This window comes from Oenanthe melanoleuca, chromosome 17 (genome assembly GCF_029582105.1).
Source record: "Oenanthe melanoleuca isolate GR-GAL-2019-014 chromosome 17, OMel1.0, whole genome shotgun sequence".
NCBI lineage: Eukaryota > Metazoa > Chordata > Aves > Passeriformes > Muscicapidae > Oenanthe > Oenanthe melanoleuca.
The window spans coordinates 3,754,678-3,772,619 of record NC_079350.1 but is presented as its reverse complement, the minus strand read 5'-3'; the positions used below and the strand labels follow the sequence as shown (position 1 = coordinate 3,772,619).

The following is a 17,942-nucleotide window of genomic DNA, read 5'->3' as shown; positions in this document are numbered from 1 at the left end:
CAGCAGATGCTCCAAGAGCACAAGGCTGTGTAGACTCTGGGAATCAAAGCAGACAGAAAGTTTGCAGTGTTATTCATCCCCTTTAGCCTTTTTTTTTTTTTTTTTTGTGTGTGTTCACCAGTGATGCTGGGAGAGGCAGAGTGAGGACTGGGGTGGAGGAAGCTCTCAAAGCTTCACTTTCCATCTCTGGAAGGGCAGGGAAAGGATGGACAGCAGCAAATGGAGCCATGGAATGGTTGAGGTTGGAAGGGACCTTAAAGATCACCTCATTCCATCCCCCCTGCTCCGTGTGGACTCGTTGGGAAGTCACAGCACAGCTCCTGGGACAGTTTATCACCAGTTTTTCCACGGTTTATCCCCATTTCTCTTTCCAAAATAAGGGGAGGAGCTGAGATAAAAGTTGCTACACTTCTTGCAACAAACATTTTTTGGCATAAAGATGCAGAAAGCTGCCAGAGGTTTGGAGACTGTTGGGAATTATGTGGATGCCCTGGGGTCTGTGGGAAGCTGGTTCCAAAAGGCTGAAAGCTCCAGAGAGCAGGAGCCAACCTGAGCTTATCTGAGCTCCAAGCACTCCTGACATTGGATAAAGGGCAGTGTTTACCCAAGAACAATGTGGGGTTAAAATTTAGTAAGTCCTTGTGCAACTCTTTATGGAGAGGCAGCAAGGACAAATAAACATCTCTCAAACACAGGCAGTACTCAGGCTCAGTGTTTAATTCATTCTCTGGAAATGCATCTTGTTTATAGCCATTCATTGCAGGGGCTTGGAACAGCAGGGGTCTGATCCACTCCAAATTTCAGGCAAAAGAATATGATCCTCATTTTGCTCTTGTTTGTTCCTAGGAGAGAACACAAGGTCAAATCTTCAACTAGTACAAAGTTTGCTCTGAACTACTGAGTGGTTTTTTTTTTCTTTTTATTTGACAAAGTTTTTCCTCTGCTCTCTCTCCCTTTCCATGCCTCCCTCTCCTTCCAGCTCAGAAGGAGCCCAGGGTACCAGAAGATTTGGGTGATAAAGGCTTCTAGAAGGAATCAAGGACTTTGGGTGGCCAAACCCAGCAGCTCCCAAGGCTGAAGGTTGGGATGTCTCTTATCCACTCCACCCCCATGCAGAGGAGCAGGGGAGCAGCTGCACGTGGGAGATCCAGCTCCCTCCTCCCAGGGGATGCTGCTCTGAGAAATCCCCTTCTCTGGGAGCTGCTCCAGGCCCATCCATTTCACAAAGCTGAGAGGGAGCAGTGCCAGCTTTATTGACAGAAACCCACGAACTGGGTCATGCTGCCCGTTCCCCCTCCCAGCCCTGAGCTCTCCTGGTGTGCAGAGTTTGCTCCGGGGGCTGGTGGGGTGCAGGGGCTGGACACACACCCTGGCTGTGCCCAAGCGAGCCCTGAGCCCCAGGGCAGCTGCTCTCCCCTAGGATGAGAGCCAAGGCTGGGCGTGGGGAGGGCTGGGTGGAGGGAGCAGGGGGATCCTCGTTCAGTGCAATGACTCCATGGCACTGGGGGAGCCAGAGATGTGCCTGACCTACACAGAGCCCCGAGCCTGCCAGCACAATCGATCACACTGAGGGGGAGGATCTGCCTCCCTGCCTCCTGCATCCAGCCAGGATCTCCCCTGGGACCAGAGGAGGGAAGCTTCTCCTCCATGCTGTGCATCCCACAGCATCCCTCCCTTGTATCCTCCATCTCCAACAGCCTGGCTGCCCCTTGGACGCCTATTTTGGGATGTTCTCCTCTTTTATTGCACTTAGAGGAGAGGTGTTATGTTGTGTGTGCCCCGGGACACCTCTGAGTGATGCACACGAGGCTTTGGCTGCTGAGAAGTCACAAGGTGCCTCCTTGGCTCAGCAGCTCCGTTCCCATCTCCTGATGGAGCCTGCTAATGGATCACCAGAGGGTTTGAGTGTCCCCTCTCCCAGGTGTCTGGGTTATCCAGCCTGGAATCACACCCTGAAGCCTTTTCCTTCTGCTCCATGGTTTGAGCATCTCACACCCTGGGGCTGCTCTCGCTGACCTCCGGGGCTCTGCTGCAGGGGATGGATCTTCCTGGGCATAATTTGCTTTTTGGTGTCTTTCAGAGGAGGGGCTGGGAGGGTGGCAGGAACTTAATGGCAAAAAACAGGAGGAAAGGGTAAGGATTAGGGTTAGGGTAAGGATTAGGGTTAGGGTTAGGGGTTAAGGTTAGGGTTAGGGTTAGGGTGAGAGTTAGGGTTAGGGTAAGGATTAGGGTAAGGATTAGGGTTAGGGTAAGGATTAGGGTTAGGGTAAGGATTAGGGTTAGGGTGAGAGTTAGGGTTAGGATTAGGGTTAGGGTAAGGATTAGGGTAAGGATTAGGGTTAGGGTAAGGATTAGGGTTAGGGTTAGGGTGAGAGTTAGGGTTAGGGTAAGGATTACTATTAGGGTAAGGATTAGAGTTAGGGTAAGGATTAGAGTTAGGGGTAGGGTGAGAGTTAGGGTTAGGATTAGGGTTAGGGTAAGGATTAGGGTTAGGGTTAGGGTAAGGATTAGGGTAAGGGTTAGGGTGAGAGTTAGGGTTAGGGTTTTAGGGTTAGGGTTAGGGTTAGGGTTAGGGTTAGGCACAGTGGTGCCAAGTAATATTTCCCCCCCAAATCCTCATTAAGTAACAACAAGAGGGGCATAAAAATACCATTTTGGTATTTGTGGGCTTAATCCTGCAGTGTGCCCCTCCCCAGCCCCCCCTCCCCTGCCTGCTGGGGGCTTAACCGGCGAGTCTTGGGCTGGGGGAGGATGGATGAAGCCCAGAGTGAGCCTGTGGCGAGGAGGAGGATGGAGAGAGGTGTGGGACGGAGCAGACAGCGTGTCCTGGCAGTGGGGAACCCTCTGGGGACAAAATCCAGGTTTTCTGGGTGTCAGTGTCGCATCCCTCCGCTCTGGCCGTGTCTCTGTCAGCGTCTCTCCGCTCCGCGACAGCAATCAGCGGGCTGGTTAAACCCAGCGGAGCAAAGTGAGGGGAAACAAAGCGAGTTCAGAGCGGGGAAAGCCCCGAGCCGAGTTCCGCTGTGCCTCGGCAGGAATGAATCACCGCTGGAGCCGGCAGTGACAGACACAGGGAGCGATCCTGCTGAGCAGGGAAAGGGCAGATCCATCGCTGAAGAATCCATCAGCTTGCAGAGGAGGCACGGCTCTGCTGGAATAGGGGCAGAGGGGGCTGGGGGAGGCTTTGGTGGTCCCTCTGCCGCAGGATGCTCCTGGAGAAAAACATCTCTCAGTCCTGCCTCTGGTTCATGGGGATGCAGGGAATCGGGAGTGGGATGTGCCCCGTGTCCCCAAGGCGTGCTGGGCTCTCTGGGGGATGCTGTGGGTTATTCTGCCAGGCAGGGAGGTGTCTGTGCCCTTCTCCATCCCTTCAGGATGGAAGGGACGCTCTGTCCTCACCCCAGGAACCCTCCAGGGCACCCCCGTGTCCCCACAGCTCCCTGGGGACAGTCAGTGGGCGAGGCAGAGACAAACTGCAGCAATCATCGACCCCTTCCAGCCCCAGGACAGCAGCAAAAGGGAACTAAAATCTGACTCGAGGATGGCCAGCAGGGCTGTCCCAGGGCTTATCAGCAGCCCAGGGACCTGGCTGAGGGTCCCAGAGCTGTGCTGGCCCCACACCAGCCCCACTGTGTCCCCACAGACCCCACACACCAGGCTTTTCCTCACTGCTCCCCCTCCGCGGATTTCAGCACTATTCAAATGTTTTCCACCAGCACCTCTCTCAATTACATGTTTTTAAAATGCCATTAAAGAGAATTCCCCGTGAAATTATTTTGATTTCCCGCCCCTCCGTCTACTTCCAAACTAACGAGATTAATTGAAAACTACAAACATTTTCCAAGGGCCCAAGGCAAAGGCAATGGCAAACACTTGTAACTCTTCCAAGGATTGCATCCATCCTCCCTCCTGCTTTCCAGCTCAGAGCATCCCTCCCGACACGAGCCTGCATTTTGCAATCTCAGAAGGTGCTCAGGTTTGGAAACTTTGATATTTTTTTCCCCCCCCTTCCTTTGAGGAAGGAAAAAGAAAGTGCCTGAGGAATGAGAGCTGTCAGAGCCAATAATGTGAGATCTCACTTGGCAGAGGTGGGGACTCTGAGGGGGGTTTTTCTCTCTGGCGTGTGGTGTTAACTGAGGAACTTCAAACAGGCAAACGAGGAGGAATTTAGGAAAGTTTTACTGCTTTCCCTCAGCCTCCAGGTAGGAAAAGAAGAATGAGATCTTCCAAACCCAATAACCTGCAAAGCACAGCCGACAATTGCCCTGCTCTCCTCGCAGGCGTTTGTCTGCTCCTGGTGTTTGATTCCTCCCATCCCCGGTTAATCAATAGGACAAATCTCCGGTGTCACTCCTCTGCTGGTCCCCTCGGGCTCCTCCGGGATTGATGGCAGCAAACAGAGGGGGCTGCAAGTCTCTGAGAAAGGATAAATAAAGGGGACACCACGAGAGATTTGTTACTCTGGGGTGGAGCAACCTCTCAGCATCAGGGTGAAAAAAAAACTTTAAAAAACACCAAAGCCCCAAACCCTGCAGAATTCCATGGCACCACACAGATAACCACACACAGCAGTGAGGATGATGGTGACAATGCTTTTGGGACTGGAGAAAACATTTATTAGCATGGAACTCGCCCAGCCCAAAGCCCAGTTTGTGCAGCACAGGGCAGGGATGAGGGCAGGGGTAATTAAGGTGGAGAATGGATTTGCTCCTGTGCCACGAGGATTTTAGCCTCACTCACCGTGGAATCATGGAATTTGGGGTGGGAAGGAGCTTAAAGGTTTCTTCCACCCCTCTGTCATGGGCAGGGACACTCCTGATGGGGCTGCTCCAAGCCCCATCCAGCCTGGCCTTGGACATGTCCAGGGGCTCAGAGATGCTTCTCCTCCCTGGACAAGGATGGATTTCCACAGGACCAGAGGGAAGATGCTGTGAGGTGAATCAGCCCCTTGGATGGGGTCTGGAGGGTGCCCAGGAGATCAAGGATCCTCACCCCAGCACCAGAGGGGCACCAGGGTGGCCAAGGGACAGCCAGCACAAGAGCCTGGCCAGAAATGACTGCAGTGGATCCCATCCCCAGCACCCCCTGACAAGTTAAAAACCTCCAGTTCATTAAAGAGACATTCCCACCCCAATAAAAGCTGCCTTGTCTGGTGGCAGGGAGGCTGCAGGATGTTATGGTTGGAATGCTCCTCAGCCCTTGTGTAATTAAGAGCCCCACCAGCTGTGGATCTGCAAGGAGATGGTTTTTCCCCCCACCAGACAGGCAGAGCTGATGTTTTCTGTGATCTCCATGATGTCACCAGCTCCCCTTTGATGTGTGCAGCCAGGGACCTCCACGACTGCGGGGGCAAATCTGTGTGAGCACTGCTTGGGAGAGGGCCCAGGAGGAGGAGGAGGCAGGATTGATTGCTGGAGGGGAGAGGCTGATCCCTGTGTCCCTGTGTCCCTGTGTCCCTGTGTCCACATTGATTAGTGCATTGGGGCTGTGGGGAGCCAAAGGCACTAATAATAATAATAATAATAATAATAATAATAATAATAATAATAATAATAATAATAATAATAATAATAATAGTGTTTTGAAAAAACTTCCACGAAGTTTTGAATAATGGGCTGAAAGGATGGAGTTTTTTCCCCGTTTTATGTGGGGGGACACAGAGCAGTGAAAGGTTTGACTTGATGAAATAACACAGGTGGTTCCATCAGGGGTGTGTGGGGAGCTGGACCCTGAGCAGATCCCTCCTGCCCCTCCTCTGGGCTTCCCCACGACCAACCCACACATCTGCAGGGTTTCCTTACACAAACCCTTCCCCTGGACTGGCTGGGGACAGTGACACTGCAGGGGTGGCCATGGGCAGTGTGGGAACAGCCCTTGGGGTTTGTGGGACACCAGTGGACTGGGCTCTGCTGAGTCTGCTGCCTCCACAGCACAAAACAACCCCTGGAAAACACTTTGTTCCTATTGTTTTTTGTGACAGCCTCACTCCAGCACCACACTCCGTGCTGGACACCAAAGGCTCTCCCATGGCACAGCTCAGATGCTCCCTGGGGCTCCTGGTCCCTCTCTAGTCATCTGGATCTTCCAGGGACAGAAAGAGCTGGAGGGCAAATCCTGCTTCAGTGCCCATTAGAATGAAATAAATGAATATTGTGTCACCTTGGGGGTCCATGGGGGACAGCTGGAGCCTGTCCTTCCACCCAGGCTCATTCCACTGGTGGCTCCTGAGGTGTTTTCCTGGGTTAGATAAAAACCAGAACATCAGAAAGGGCCCAGCACAGGCTGTAGGAACACTGTGTCCCCACCACTCCCACCCTGGCCACTTGCTGGGACAAATACCTGTCCCAAACCTCCACAGGAACAGGTATTTCTGCAGCTATTCATCCTGCAGGCTGCCCAGAACTGGATTAAGATAAGGTGGAGATGTGGAAATGCCTGTCAGGCCCACAAACCTGCAGGGCAAATTAAGCAATCATGTTCCCAGGACATACATAAAAATAAGTAAAAAACACTATTAATCCATAGCAACAAAAGGAGATGGCATGGCAACAGCAGCAACTGCAAAACAAAACAGCAAGGAGAGGAGGGGAGAGGAGGGGAGAGGAGGGGAGAGGGGAAATCAAGCCTTGCTTTGGCCTTTTGGGGTTTTTAAGGTCGGGGGAGATGCTGAATCCCAGGGGGGGAGGCAGAGCACGGTCTGGGTGCTGATGCCAGGGATGAGGAAGGTCCCAGACCCTGAGGGTTGGCAGCAGAGCAGGGCAGGGAGCTGGGGATACCAAATCAAATTTGTTTTGTTTTTTTTTTCCACCTAAATTAAACCAAAACATCAACAGCAGCTCTTAATTACCTCCCAAAGATGAGCTGCTCGTGGCACTGCAGAGGAAAATAAAAAAAACAAAAACAAACAAACCTTTTCCTCCTTAGGTCTGAAGTTCTGTGGACTTGCTGGATGAAACAGCTCAGGAATGAGCAGCTCCTCAGGGGCAGCTGCTGTGCTCCCACCCCCCAAAAAATGATGCTTTCAGCTCTCATGAGGGCAACATCCCCCTAGGAAACAAATCTGGGCTAACCCGAGCCCCAAAACGCGGCTCCATCCCTGCTCTGCAGGCAGAGCTGTGCCGTGGCTGCGTGGGAAGAGCTGATGGAAATCAGCCCTAATGGGTGTTAATTTGGAGTGGGAAGTTTGTGAGTCAGGCAGGGGTGCAGGGGAGGAGTGGGCAGCAGCCACCAGGCTGAGCAGGGCTGAGCTCCTGCTGCTGCTCAGAGGGATCTTGGTGCTGCTGGAAGGGCTGGGAGCAGCTCAGAGGGTTTGGAAGGGGAAAGGGAACTGCTGGGAGAAGGGATTGCATCCAGGCTGTTTGGCTTGAGCAGAGCCCACGCTCAGGGGATGGCTGTTAAAAGGAGATTTTCCATGCTGTGAGAGCCAAAGCAAACACAGTGAAACTTAATTAAATGCCTGCCTGCTAAAATAATAATTTTCTTATGAATTGAGGAAGGTAAAATACAATGAGAGATGGACCTGATAAAGGAACTGCAATTCTCCAGCAGAAGCACATGGGTGAAGAGCACAACAAAGCAGGTTTGCTGGTGGGGTACATCCTCCCCTTTTCCCTCTTGCAGATCCATGTGTGGGATGCTCTCCAGACTGCCTGTCCCATCCCAAACCATCCACACCCAACCCAGTGCTGCTCCAGCAATGCTGGTGTGTGAATCCTCCACAGCAAGTGGAAATATTAATGCTTGTCTAGAGGAATGAGAAGGAAAAAGAGGGGAAAAAAAAAATCTGTGAATGGCTGGGATTTTCATTCTGCTCCTGCTGGTGCTGGGGAGAGGGGAGGCACCTCCTCTGGGGGGGACAAGGGATTTCTGCATGCTGAGAATTTTCTCAGTGTGGCTTTGGACAGGAAAAAATGTCAGCTGGAAGAAAGTGGTGGCTGGTAAAATCATCATCATCCAGACAACCCAGGAGAATCATTTCAGGAGGCAAAGCTGGGAAAGAAAGAAGAAAAAAAATTAAAAAAAAAAAAGAGGTCTTGAAGCATGCACCTGCAGGATGGGCTGCCCCCAAGCAGGAGTGAGTGCAGGGTGTGCTCCTGCTCCCAGCTCTGCAAACTGCAGGCACAGAGGCCAGACAGAGATTCCTTCTCAAGGTGTCTCTCTGAATGTTATTTCCATTTAGAAAGGGGAAAAAGAACTTAGGATGGAGGGATAGATTTAATCTTTAAAGGGCTGGGAGTCTGCTGCCTCTGCTCTGAGCCTGGTGTGTTCAGCATCTCCAGGAACTCAGAAAAGGTTTCCAGCCCTGCCTGGTCTGGGGCAGCACTAGTAAAATGTAGCAAAATGGAGAGAATGAGAAGAAATTTTGAATTTTTCCTCTATTTTTGGTGGTTGGCTTCATCTCAGCACTGCTGGCTTCATCCAGTGCATTTGGCTGCTTGGGTTTGACTCAGGGTTTGTGGGTTCAGGGGTTTTATATACCTCAAACCCATAGGGGAAGGGTTAGGCCAAAGCCCTGTTTTTTCATTAGTTTAATAAATGTGATCATCTCCAAAAAGTTCAGTTTTCTAACCTACTCCAAATGCAGATATTCCTTCTCTCTCAATAAAAAAAGCCAAACCCAGGGACTGTAAGACTGGATTTGGACCCTACTTTATTTGGCACTGACTCTTGTAGATACACTGAACATTACTTCATGGCTGAAATTAGAGAAATAAACCCACTAATAAAATAAACTAATAACTTTTACCCTCTTTGTCTTTCTCTGGGAATCAGGAATGGCTTACCCTGTACAATAATTATACACTAAGCACAGCAAAAAAAAAAAAAAAAAGTTCTTGACTCCTGCCATTCCCAGCCCTTCCCACCAAAGGGGGGAAAAAAAACCACTTGGCAATAAATTAAAAACAGTTTTATTTACCTTGAACTACTCAGCCAAGAATGCACATTATTTAGGGACTGGAATAAAAAGCCATTCACTCTAGTTCAATTGGCCATTTAGTTCAATTTGTGTGTGTTACTGCAGGTAATTACTATGGTAATAATGTACTGTAATCTGTGCTGATTTGGAACTTGTCCTGTTTCTGTATTAATAATAAGTGCCATATATGCACTAATTACCAGTTTGTTACCATGGTTATTTGCGTAGATGCCATGTTAATGATACCCTGGAAACATAAAGCAATCCCATTTTTGAATTAAATCTTTGTGGTCTCTTTAGTGCTAAAAGCCCAATTCACATAAAATAATGATGAAGAAAATGAGCTCATCGGGGCTGCCTCGCCAGCGAGCTGATTAGCAGAGCTGCAGAAATATATGGCTTTGCCACACTGAAAAATTAGAGCCTCCAAAACATTTTCCACGGTTGCTAAGTAACCCCCCAAAGATGACATCACTTACAGGAACACGCGGTGCCAGATCTGTCATGCACACGTATTTATAGAGCCCGGCCCAGAGGTGTCAGGGGCTGGCTGCCAGCCAGGGACAGGGGCAAAGAAATGGGCACAACCCTCCTTCCCCCCCTGGCTCCCTGCAGCCATCCAGAGCTTCTCTTTTTTGGGATTATGCAAAGCCAGGAGGGAGCTGGGATAATTTCACACCGCCAGGTCTGCGCTGGTTTGTGTCTCCTCCTCAGATGGAGCTGAGCAGCACAATTTGGGGATGGTTTGTTGGGAATTTGGGCTGGGAGGGACAGGCTGCTGCTGCTGCTTCCCAGGCTGAGGGGAAATGGTGCTGACACCTCCAGGTTTTCCATGGGATGATGACCAGCAGTGATCCCTACGCTTCTTCCCAAAATTCCATCCCATCCCACTTTTCCTGCTTTACCCACTCTCCCAATTTTCCCCACTACCCATCCCAATTTTCCTGCTTTCTCCACTTTCCCAATTTTCCCCACTATCCCATCCCACTTTTCCTGCTTTCCCCATTTCCCCAATTTTCCCATCCCACTTTTCCTGCTTTCCCCATTTCCCTAATTTTCCCCACTATCCCATCCCATCCCATCCCATTTTCCCTGCTCTCCCCATTCTCCCAATTTCCCCCACTATCCCATCCCACTTTTCCTGCTCTCCCCACTTTTCCTGCTCTCCCCCCTTTCCCAATTTCCCCACTTTTCCTGCTGTTCCCACGCAGCAGCCATGAGGGATGCACATTACAATTAAAAATAGTTCCTTGGCAACAAAACCATTCCCTTTTCCCCGAGCATAGAGTAAACAATGGGTCCTTCCTACCCTGAAATAAATGGCAATTCTTTAACCAGATGACACTGGGAAAAGAGCAGGGAAGCTGTGTGGCCCTGCTCAGCAAGGAATGAGGCAGGGAAACCTGTGGGTCCCAGCCCTGATTTCTGCTGCTGTGGGTGAAACCTGGTGGGTCTGGAGCTGTTGCAGATCCTTGGGAGCAACAAGACCCAGAGCTGCAGGAGGGAGCAGGGTTTGGGCACCAAGGATCTGCTGCAGATTGGAGCTGGGGGTCTCCTCTCTCACTGACAGGAGAAAATGGGGTGGGAAGGAGCATCCTGATGAGTCTGCTTGAGGGAAGCTCCTGTCCTGGGCGTGGGAGGACAAACAGCCACTGGAATCCTGGCCAAAAGTCCTGGGGAAATCACAATATCCATTTTCCTGCCCCTCAGCAGGTCAGGGATGGGCTGGCTGAGGCATCCACTGGAGGGTGCCCCGAGCTTTCACCCATTAAAGCACCACAGGCCCAGGGCTGTGGCTGTCCTCCCGTTATCCTGTTTTCCTCCCTCTGCTTTGGCCCAAGGCCATCCCAGCATTTCCCTCCCTGCTCCTGCAGAATCCAGTCCCACAGCGGATACCATGTCACTTGAAAAGCTACTTAGTGCTCTTTATTATCTGGTCATTATTTTTCCACTGAAGCCTGAGATAAGCAAAGCATAAATCAAACCAGAACAGGAGCCACTTGGAGCAGGTAAAGCATGGAAAAGATTTTAATCAGTGATTCTGGGCAAGGAAAGCAAAGAGAGAGGGAGGGAGGAAAGAGGTGGGGGGGAGAGAAACAAAGAAAGGGAAAGAAACACCACTTGTTGTTTGTGGGATGAAGACAAATGTTTCCAAAGCCACATTTTCCACACGATGCCCAGTAAAAGCTCTTGGCTTGATTATTAATCACAGGGCAGCCTCCATCCATCACTCCATCCCTCCCGAGCTGTTTGATGTGCCACCCTCCCCTCTCACAGCCCCCACACTGGGCAGCTGTGACACGGCACAGCAAAACCCGGGAAGTTCTCCCAGCGAAGAAAACGCCACCAAATAAATAGAGGAGGAAATAAATAAGAGGCTGCAAGGGAAGCTGCTGCCGTGCCGGTTGGATCCCTCTGCCTCTCGAGACTTCTGGAGAGCTGCTGACACTGGGAGCGTCTCCTGAAATGGATGGACTTTGCCTCTTGCCTCATACATCTGTTTAATGACCTCTCCTCGCAGGCACTTGACATGTGATTTATGGGATGTAAATTTTACCTCTTCGCCGGGGTGTCGCAATCCCCGCGTTCCGCAAGGTGAGAGCACCTCGCCCGCCGGGCTCCCTCAACTTTCTTCCTCAGGCACTTCCTTTAAAAACCAAAAATAATAATAATAATTTAAAAAAAAAAAAAAAAAAAAAAACCAAACAAAACAACAAAAAAAAACCCTCAACCCCTAACAGACCTTAAAAAAATGTGTTTTTTCCTCTCTGGAAGAAAACTGCTGCTGACACAGCGTTCAAGGCTGGCGCTGCTTTTCAGAAAAAAAAAAAAGCAAACAGCAGCATCCCAGCTGATTTCCTGCAAATAATAATAATAATAAATACACATATAAATAAATAAATCCTTAATTCTTTTACTGGCATCTGTAGCCTCTAATTCATAAATTAATCAGAACTTTCCCAGGATGTCAGTTTTGGCAAATGAGCCCTGAGTTGCTTCATGCTAATGGAGCGGTGGGCTGCCTGACCTCAGGAAATAGAGAGGCCAAACATGAAAAAACAGAGCCGGGTTCAAGGCTGGGGCTGTGAACCCCAGATTTGAGGGTGAGGTCGGCGGAGGGTCAGGCAAGCATTGTGTGGTTTCTATTTAAAGCCTTGGGTGCCGCTGCCAGAGCCGTCTCGGCATTGTGTGCGGGAGCGGCGATGGAGAGCCGGCTGCAGGAACGGGGAGCGATTGGAAACAGCCCCGCTCACCGAGAGCCAAACCTCCCCTAGCTCGGGGAGAAAGGGAGGGCCGGCCCTGCCTGGCTCTTTTCAGCGGCTAACGCAGATGGATTTGCTTTGGCGTTTAAGGGTGATGGATGTGCCAGGTACTATTCATTAGCGATGATTTGTTGGGGCCAGCCTAGCTCGCCTGCCCATTAGGACGCATTTACTTCGCAGGTTAGTAATGATGGGTGCGCTTAATAGTTCCTAAGTATCGGAGGGCATTATAAAAGCCCTGCAAGAGAAGGTTATCAATATTTACAGCTTCAATTTGTTGGGGGAGGAAACCCAGGGAAGGGGTGTGCGCCCCAGTCCCTGCTCCCAGAGCAAGGGGGAACAGCTCTGGATCCGGCTGTGCTTTGTCCCCAACGCACCTGAGTGATGTGGCAGTCGCAGATTTTTTTGGCTCCTTCTGAGGAAAACAGCCCCAAACCCAAATCTGAGCCCGGCAGCCCCAGGTGGGTCACGGCCCTGTTGGGTTTGCCTCTCCACCAGCACCGTGGGCCCGATCAGAGGAGGCAGGAGGTCATTGACTGAGGGCTGATTATGGCTATTACATCCCAATTCCCTTCCCTCCCCCAGCTCAGAGTGAGATGCTGCTAACAGCCCTCAGCCCATGGGCAGCCATTCACTTAAGCCCCGATTTTTCATTAAAATAGCACATGTGGCTATCAAGCATCACAAGGTCACGGGGCTGCATTGTCTCAGCTTAATATGATGCCATTAAGGCTGGACCATCACGTCTCCCATACAGCAGGTTCAGCAGCACAAGATCAAGCATTGGGCAAGACTGCAATTTCCTCCTGTCCTCCTGCTATGATCTTATCAAAGGCTGACTGATCTCCGTGCACCAAATCGTGCTGGAGAGCATCAAACACGGTGGAAGCTCCGTTTGCAGCAGCCCGTGGGGAGGGTGGGTCCCAGCCCAGCTCCCTTTGTGTCACAGGGGAGGCAGGATGGGATGGCCCAAGCATCCAGGCTGAGAATTCTGTGCGAGTTCATTTTTTTATGGTGTTGGGTTTTATTTCAATCAAGCCCTCATGGGTGTGAATCTGATTTTTCTGGCCTGGGACCCTCGGCATGGTGGCTGTTCCTGCTCTCTGCAGCCTTCAGCAGCTCTTTTATTTGTCCCTCAAATAACCAGACAAGAATAATTCATTTCTTGCAGCTTTTATCTTCCTGCCTGAGCTACAAGTGCCTGCATGGAGTCCCTTTATTTTACCATGCAGAGCTCCTGGCCCAGCAGGGCCCTGCTCTCTGTACCTGACAAGATGCAAGAAGGCTGGAGAACAACTATGGAACAGAAGCAGAGGTAGGAAAAGGCAGATTTGGAACTGTCTGGTGGCTCTGTTAAGGAAAGAAGTGGCACTCACAGCCTCCCTGGCACTGGCACGAGGTGTGTACGTGTGCCCAGGTGGGAGGTTTCGTGCTGAGATGAAGGAGAGTAAATAAAGGCAGGTTTGTGTGAGCAAACCCTGCCAAAGAGGAAACATCTCCCTCGAGATCTCCACAGGAGGGTTTGCAGAGCAAACAGAGGTGTTGTTTCATCTCAGAGGATTCCAAGCTCCACTGCAGCCCCGCTGAGGGGTGGGGAAGGAATGGGAAGGACTGGAAGGGACAGGGTGGCTTTTTCCAGCAGAACTGAGCTGAGCTGGGTCAGTGAGGGGGGACAGGGACCTGAGGGTGGCAGTGAGGAAGGAACTTCCCTAAAGCACACTCACCAACTCCCCAAAAATGGACAGAGATGTAAAAACCAAACTTCTCTGCCATTAGAACATAAAGAGCTAATTGAGCAGTGGAGTCCATCTCCCCACAGCTAGGTGCCAGCTCCTGTTAGATCTGCTCCAGAACGTTCAGAGAATGCACAGAGCCTCTCTGCAGGTATTGATCACTTGTTTTCCAGGCCCTGTGCTGCCCCTTCCCCTGGGCAGGCAGGGATGGAGGCTGGGGTGGCTCCCCCCACCAACAGCCCGTCAGCTGCAATCGTTTCCTAGTGAAAATAGATGTTCACTATCGATCCCCCTCCAGCCGTGGAGTCCGGGGGGCCTTCCCCTCAGTTACTCTAATAAAACACAACTTAATTAAATTTCTGCCTTGCTTTTTCAATATTGCATTATCCTAATTACTAATTAAGGGGGACCACGTGTAAGGGGTAGGCATTATTCCCTGCAAAAGATCCCCCTAATGGCCTAAATGACATCTCAGGGAAGGAGGAAATCTTTCAGCAAAAGCCAGGACTGAGACTTGGGAAAGGATCCCTGGGGGCAACTTAACGAGAGGCTCTTTAACCCTTCAGCTGCCACCCTGGAATTTGCTGAATCACGGGGAAAACACCAGTGCAAAGCTGTTCCTGCACATGGCAGGCTGGGAAAAAGGGAAAATTGGGGTGGAATTGAAAGGAATGGGGGAATCTCTGCGTGGAAAGCACGTCAGGGAGAGCTGAGGAGGAGGAGGAGGAGTTCAAGAGGAGTGTGCTGCCCAGTCCCACATGTCCTCCCACGCCGGTGTGGACTCTCCAGCTGGGGGACATACCAGAGCTGGGCCTTGGCAGGCAGCAGCCAGGCTCTCAAGCCTGTACTCGCCATCCTGCCCCTGTCAGGGCTGTGCCAGGAGGGCTCTACTCTGTTCCAAGTGGCAGTGAAACACGCAGAATGACAGGGAGCCTTCTTTGGGGGGACTGCTGGCAGTGGGGAAATCTCACCCTGAGTCTTGTGCTGAGCAAGAGCCACCAGATTAAAGCCAGGCTTAAACCAGACTGCTGGCAGAGCAGACTGAGCTGGTCTCCACACAAATATCTTTGAATAAATCCCAAACTTCCTTTAACACTCCCCAGGGAGTGAAGCCTGTGCTGGGCTCGCTGACCCCCTCCCTGCTGGAGCACCCTTGGTTGGAGTTCACCAACATTTTTATCTCATTTTCCATGTGAGTTGTGGCTGCTCTGGCTCCCTAGGTCCCTGGTTCATTCCTCACATGGATCTTTTTAGAAACAGACTTTCCCCCCCTTAAATAATGTGGCTTGGAAGTGTGAGCTGAGGTTTATGCTGGAAGGAATTGGGGAATACTAGCAAACAGGTAATTGTTGGAGGAAAAAAATAATACTTTGGGCATTGTAGAGGAGTCCACAATGCTGGGATTCAGGAAAAGCAGCTCTGCCATAGATTTTGGCATTTACTGGGGTTTCCCAGGGCAGTAATGACCCTTCACCTTTGGGATGAAGCTTTCAGGTCTCCACTTAGAACTCACCAGCATTTGACATCTGGGGAAACTGAAGCACCAAAACAGAGACAATTACAGGTCAGGCACCTTCCAAATCCTCCCCATTTCCCTTTCCATGGTGGTTTGTGTGTTGCTTTATGCAGCAGAGAGAAATTGGCCAAGGAATAATTAATGGAAATTTCAGAAGACTCCAAACAATATCAATGCCTACGAATTGGCATCCTGTTGGTTTCCATTCTGCCCACAAGTTAAACTGATCATGGCTCTATTTTGGCTTATTTTATCTCTCCCTTCCTCAGAGTGATTGAAATCTTAATAATCAAGGATAATATCCACGCCAAAGTTTTAAGCAATAAACATATAAACAGAATGAAGAGAAGCAGAATGCTCACGTCTCTCAGCAGTGCAAATGGCTCCGTTTTATTTTGCCGTAGCAGATGTTAAGTTTCCAATAATAAAATAAAATAAAAAATCTAAGGGAGACATTTAGCAAAGTATAGCTTTACACTCCAGAGTTATCACTCCAATTTCAACTGGGACCATAAAGTTTTATGAGCTATTAAATTGCCCTAAACCTCCTTTAACACACCAGCTCTAACGTTGGAGATTAACCATTTAGGAAGAGGAGGTTACCTTAGCTGAGATCTGAGTTTCCCTGCACTCTGATTCAGTCTGTAACACTTTGCTGTGGCAGAGCCATTAGCTGCTGGTGTGGTTGGTAATCAGCCTGCAGGTGATGCAGCTGCAGGAGCTCCCATCCCTCCCACAGAGCCTGGAGCATCAGGAGCCAGGGGGATGCTCAGAGGGCACAGGGAACAGCTCAGCTCCTTCCCTGGCTGCTGTTTTGCTTCCCCCCAAATCCCTTCAGCCATTCAGGGATGCTCAGGGTTTCTTCTCCCTCCATTTCACAGAATTCCAGGCTGGTTTGGGTTGGAGAGAGTTTCAAGCTCATCCAGTTCCACCCTCTGCCATGGGAACCTTCCTCTATCCCAGGCTGCTCCAAGCTCCAGTGCCCAACCTTGTCCAGCCTGGCCTTGGGCACTCCCAGGGATCCAGGGGCAGCCACAGCTGCTCTGGACACCCTGTGCCAGGGCCTGCCCACCTCCCAGGGAAGGATTCCTTCCCAACATCCCACCTAGCCCTGCCTCCCTTGTCAAAATCTCTCTCCAAGCTTCTTGCAAGCCCCCTCCAGGTGCTGGAAGGTGTTTGATGAAACCTTCTCTTCTCCAGGCTGAGCAATCACCAGTTTCCTTTTTGTTTGGGAGACAAATCCATCTGAACATGGCCTTTGACTGTGTTTTATCACCTTGCAGAAGAGACCTTTGATCCTGGCTTGAATGCCCTGGATGCTGGAGTGGAACTCCCTGACCCAGGGAAAGGTCAAGTGTCAGTTCCATTGACACTTGCAGAGCTCTCTGCAGAGAGGGGAATGAAAAACACTCCAGCCACATCCACAGAGTGTCACAGCACCTTCCTGAAGCCCAGGGCTGTTTGATTGATTTTTAAATGGGCACAAACCCAGGGGCAGAGCTGGTCTGGATCCGTGGGTGAGCAAAGGGCACCTGTGAGGCTTTGCCACCTGCAATCTGCCAAACCACCACCCTTCACCCCCTGCTGAATGGCCTCTGACCCTCTGGCCACCAAACCTCTGGCCAGGTCATCATTTTGCCTGTAAGGCAGTCCAGCTGCCTGGCCACATCTGGAAACATCTGTCCTGAGAGACCTGGGGCTGTCTCACTCTGATGACTTGCAGGGATCTGGCGTTTCTCCTAAAAATTTCTGCTCTAGCTCCTCTTCTGCCATGAGCTCTGGAAAGTCTCTCCTGCTTGGCTGGCTTGGAGCCCTGCTGAGGGCTGGGGTGCAGGGGAGGGCCCTGAAATTAAAGCAGAGAATCACAGAAATCACAGAATGCTTTGGGCTGGAAGGGACCTTAAAGATCATCAAGTCCCAACACATTTCCACCTTTCCCTGGTGTTCTCTTGAATTTTTTGGGACCACGTGGGAAGCCACCAGGAATAAACAGTGACCACAGAGGCCAGGGAAGAGGGAGGCTGGACCCTCATGGTTTGGGGTTAATGAGCACAGAGCCAGGGGACCGAGAGGCGCTGGGAGGGGGTGGCTCCTTCCCGGGAGGAGTTTGGAAAGAAAGGGTAACCCCTGCTCTATTTTTGAAAGAAATGTCTCAGAGGCCTTCTCCTGCATCCTGCAAAGGCCACTGCCAGGGATCTGCAGCAGCACAGGGGCTTGGCAGCCTGCAGGGCTGGGAAATGCCTCCTCCCAAAAGCCTGAGTCCCGTTTCCCCCGAGATAAGATCTGCAAGGACTGGTTTTTGCCCCTAAATTTTTTGAAGGCATTTCCTCTTTGGAGCCTTTATGGATGGTTTCCTCTGGCTGAGGGTTGAGCAGTCACCTCCCCAAGGCAGGCAGGGTGGCTTACCCACACCCACACTGCCCTCAAGAATCTTGGGGAGATGCTTCAAAGCCTCTGGTACGTGTGAGAGGAACAAGCCAGAGCCCAGCATCACCTCCTGTGTTACAGCACAG

At 50.9% G+C, this 17,942-nt stretch overlaps 1 long non-coding RNA gene across 3 annotated transcripts; it reads right to left on the bottom strand.

Moving 5' to 3' along the window:
• Positions 1–701: 701 nt before the first annotated feature.
• Positions 702–12,072, bottom strand: LOC130260193 (uncharacterized). 3 transcript variants are annotated; one of them, XR_008841743.1, is made up of 4 exons: positions 11,475–11,610; positions 6,160–6,237; positions 4,241–4,416; positions 702–842 (listed from the first exon to the last, which is right to left on the bottom strand). It is a non-coding gene; the product is annotated as an uncharacterized LOC130260193 (long non-coding RNA). The 3 variants fall into 3 exon arrangements; XR_008841745.1 differs by lacking the exon at positions 11,475–11,610 and adding an exon at positions 6,911–7,299; XR_008841744.1 differs by lacking the exon at positions 702–842 and adding an exon at positions 11,836–12,072 and having other exon boundaries at positions 3,944–4,416; positions 11,475–11,564.
• Positions 12,073–17,942: the final 5,870 nt, after the last annotated feature.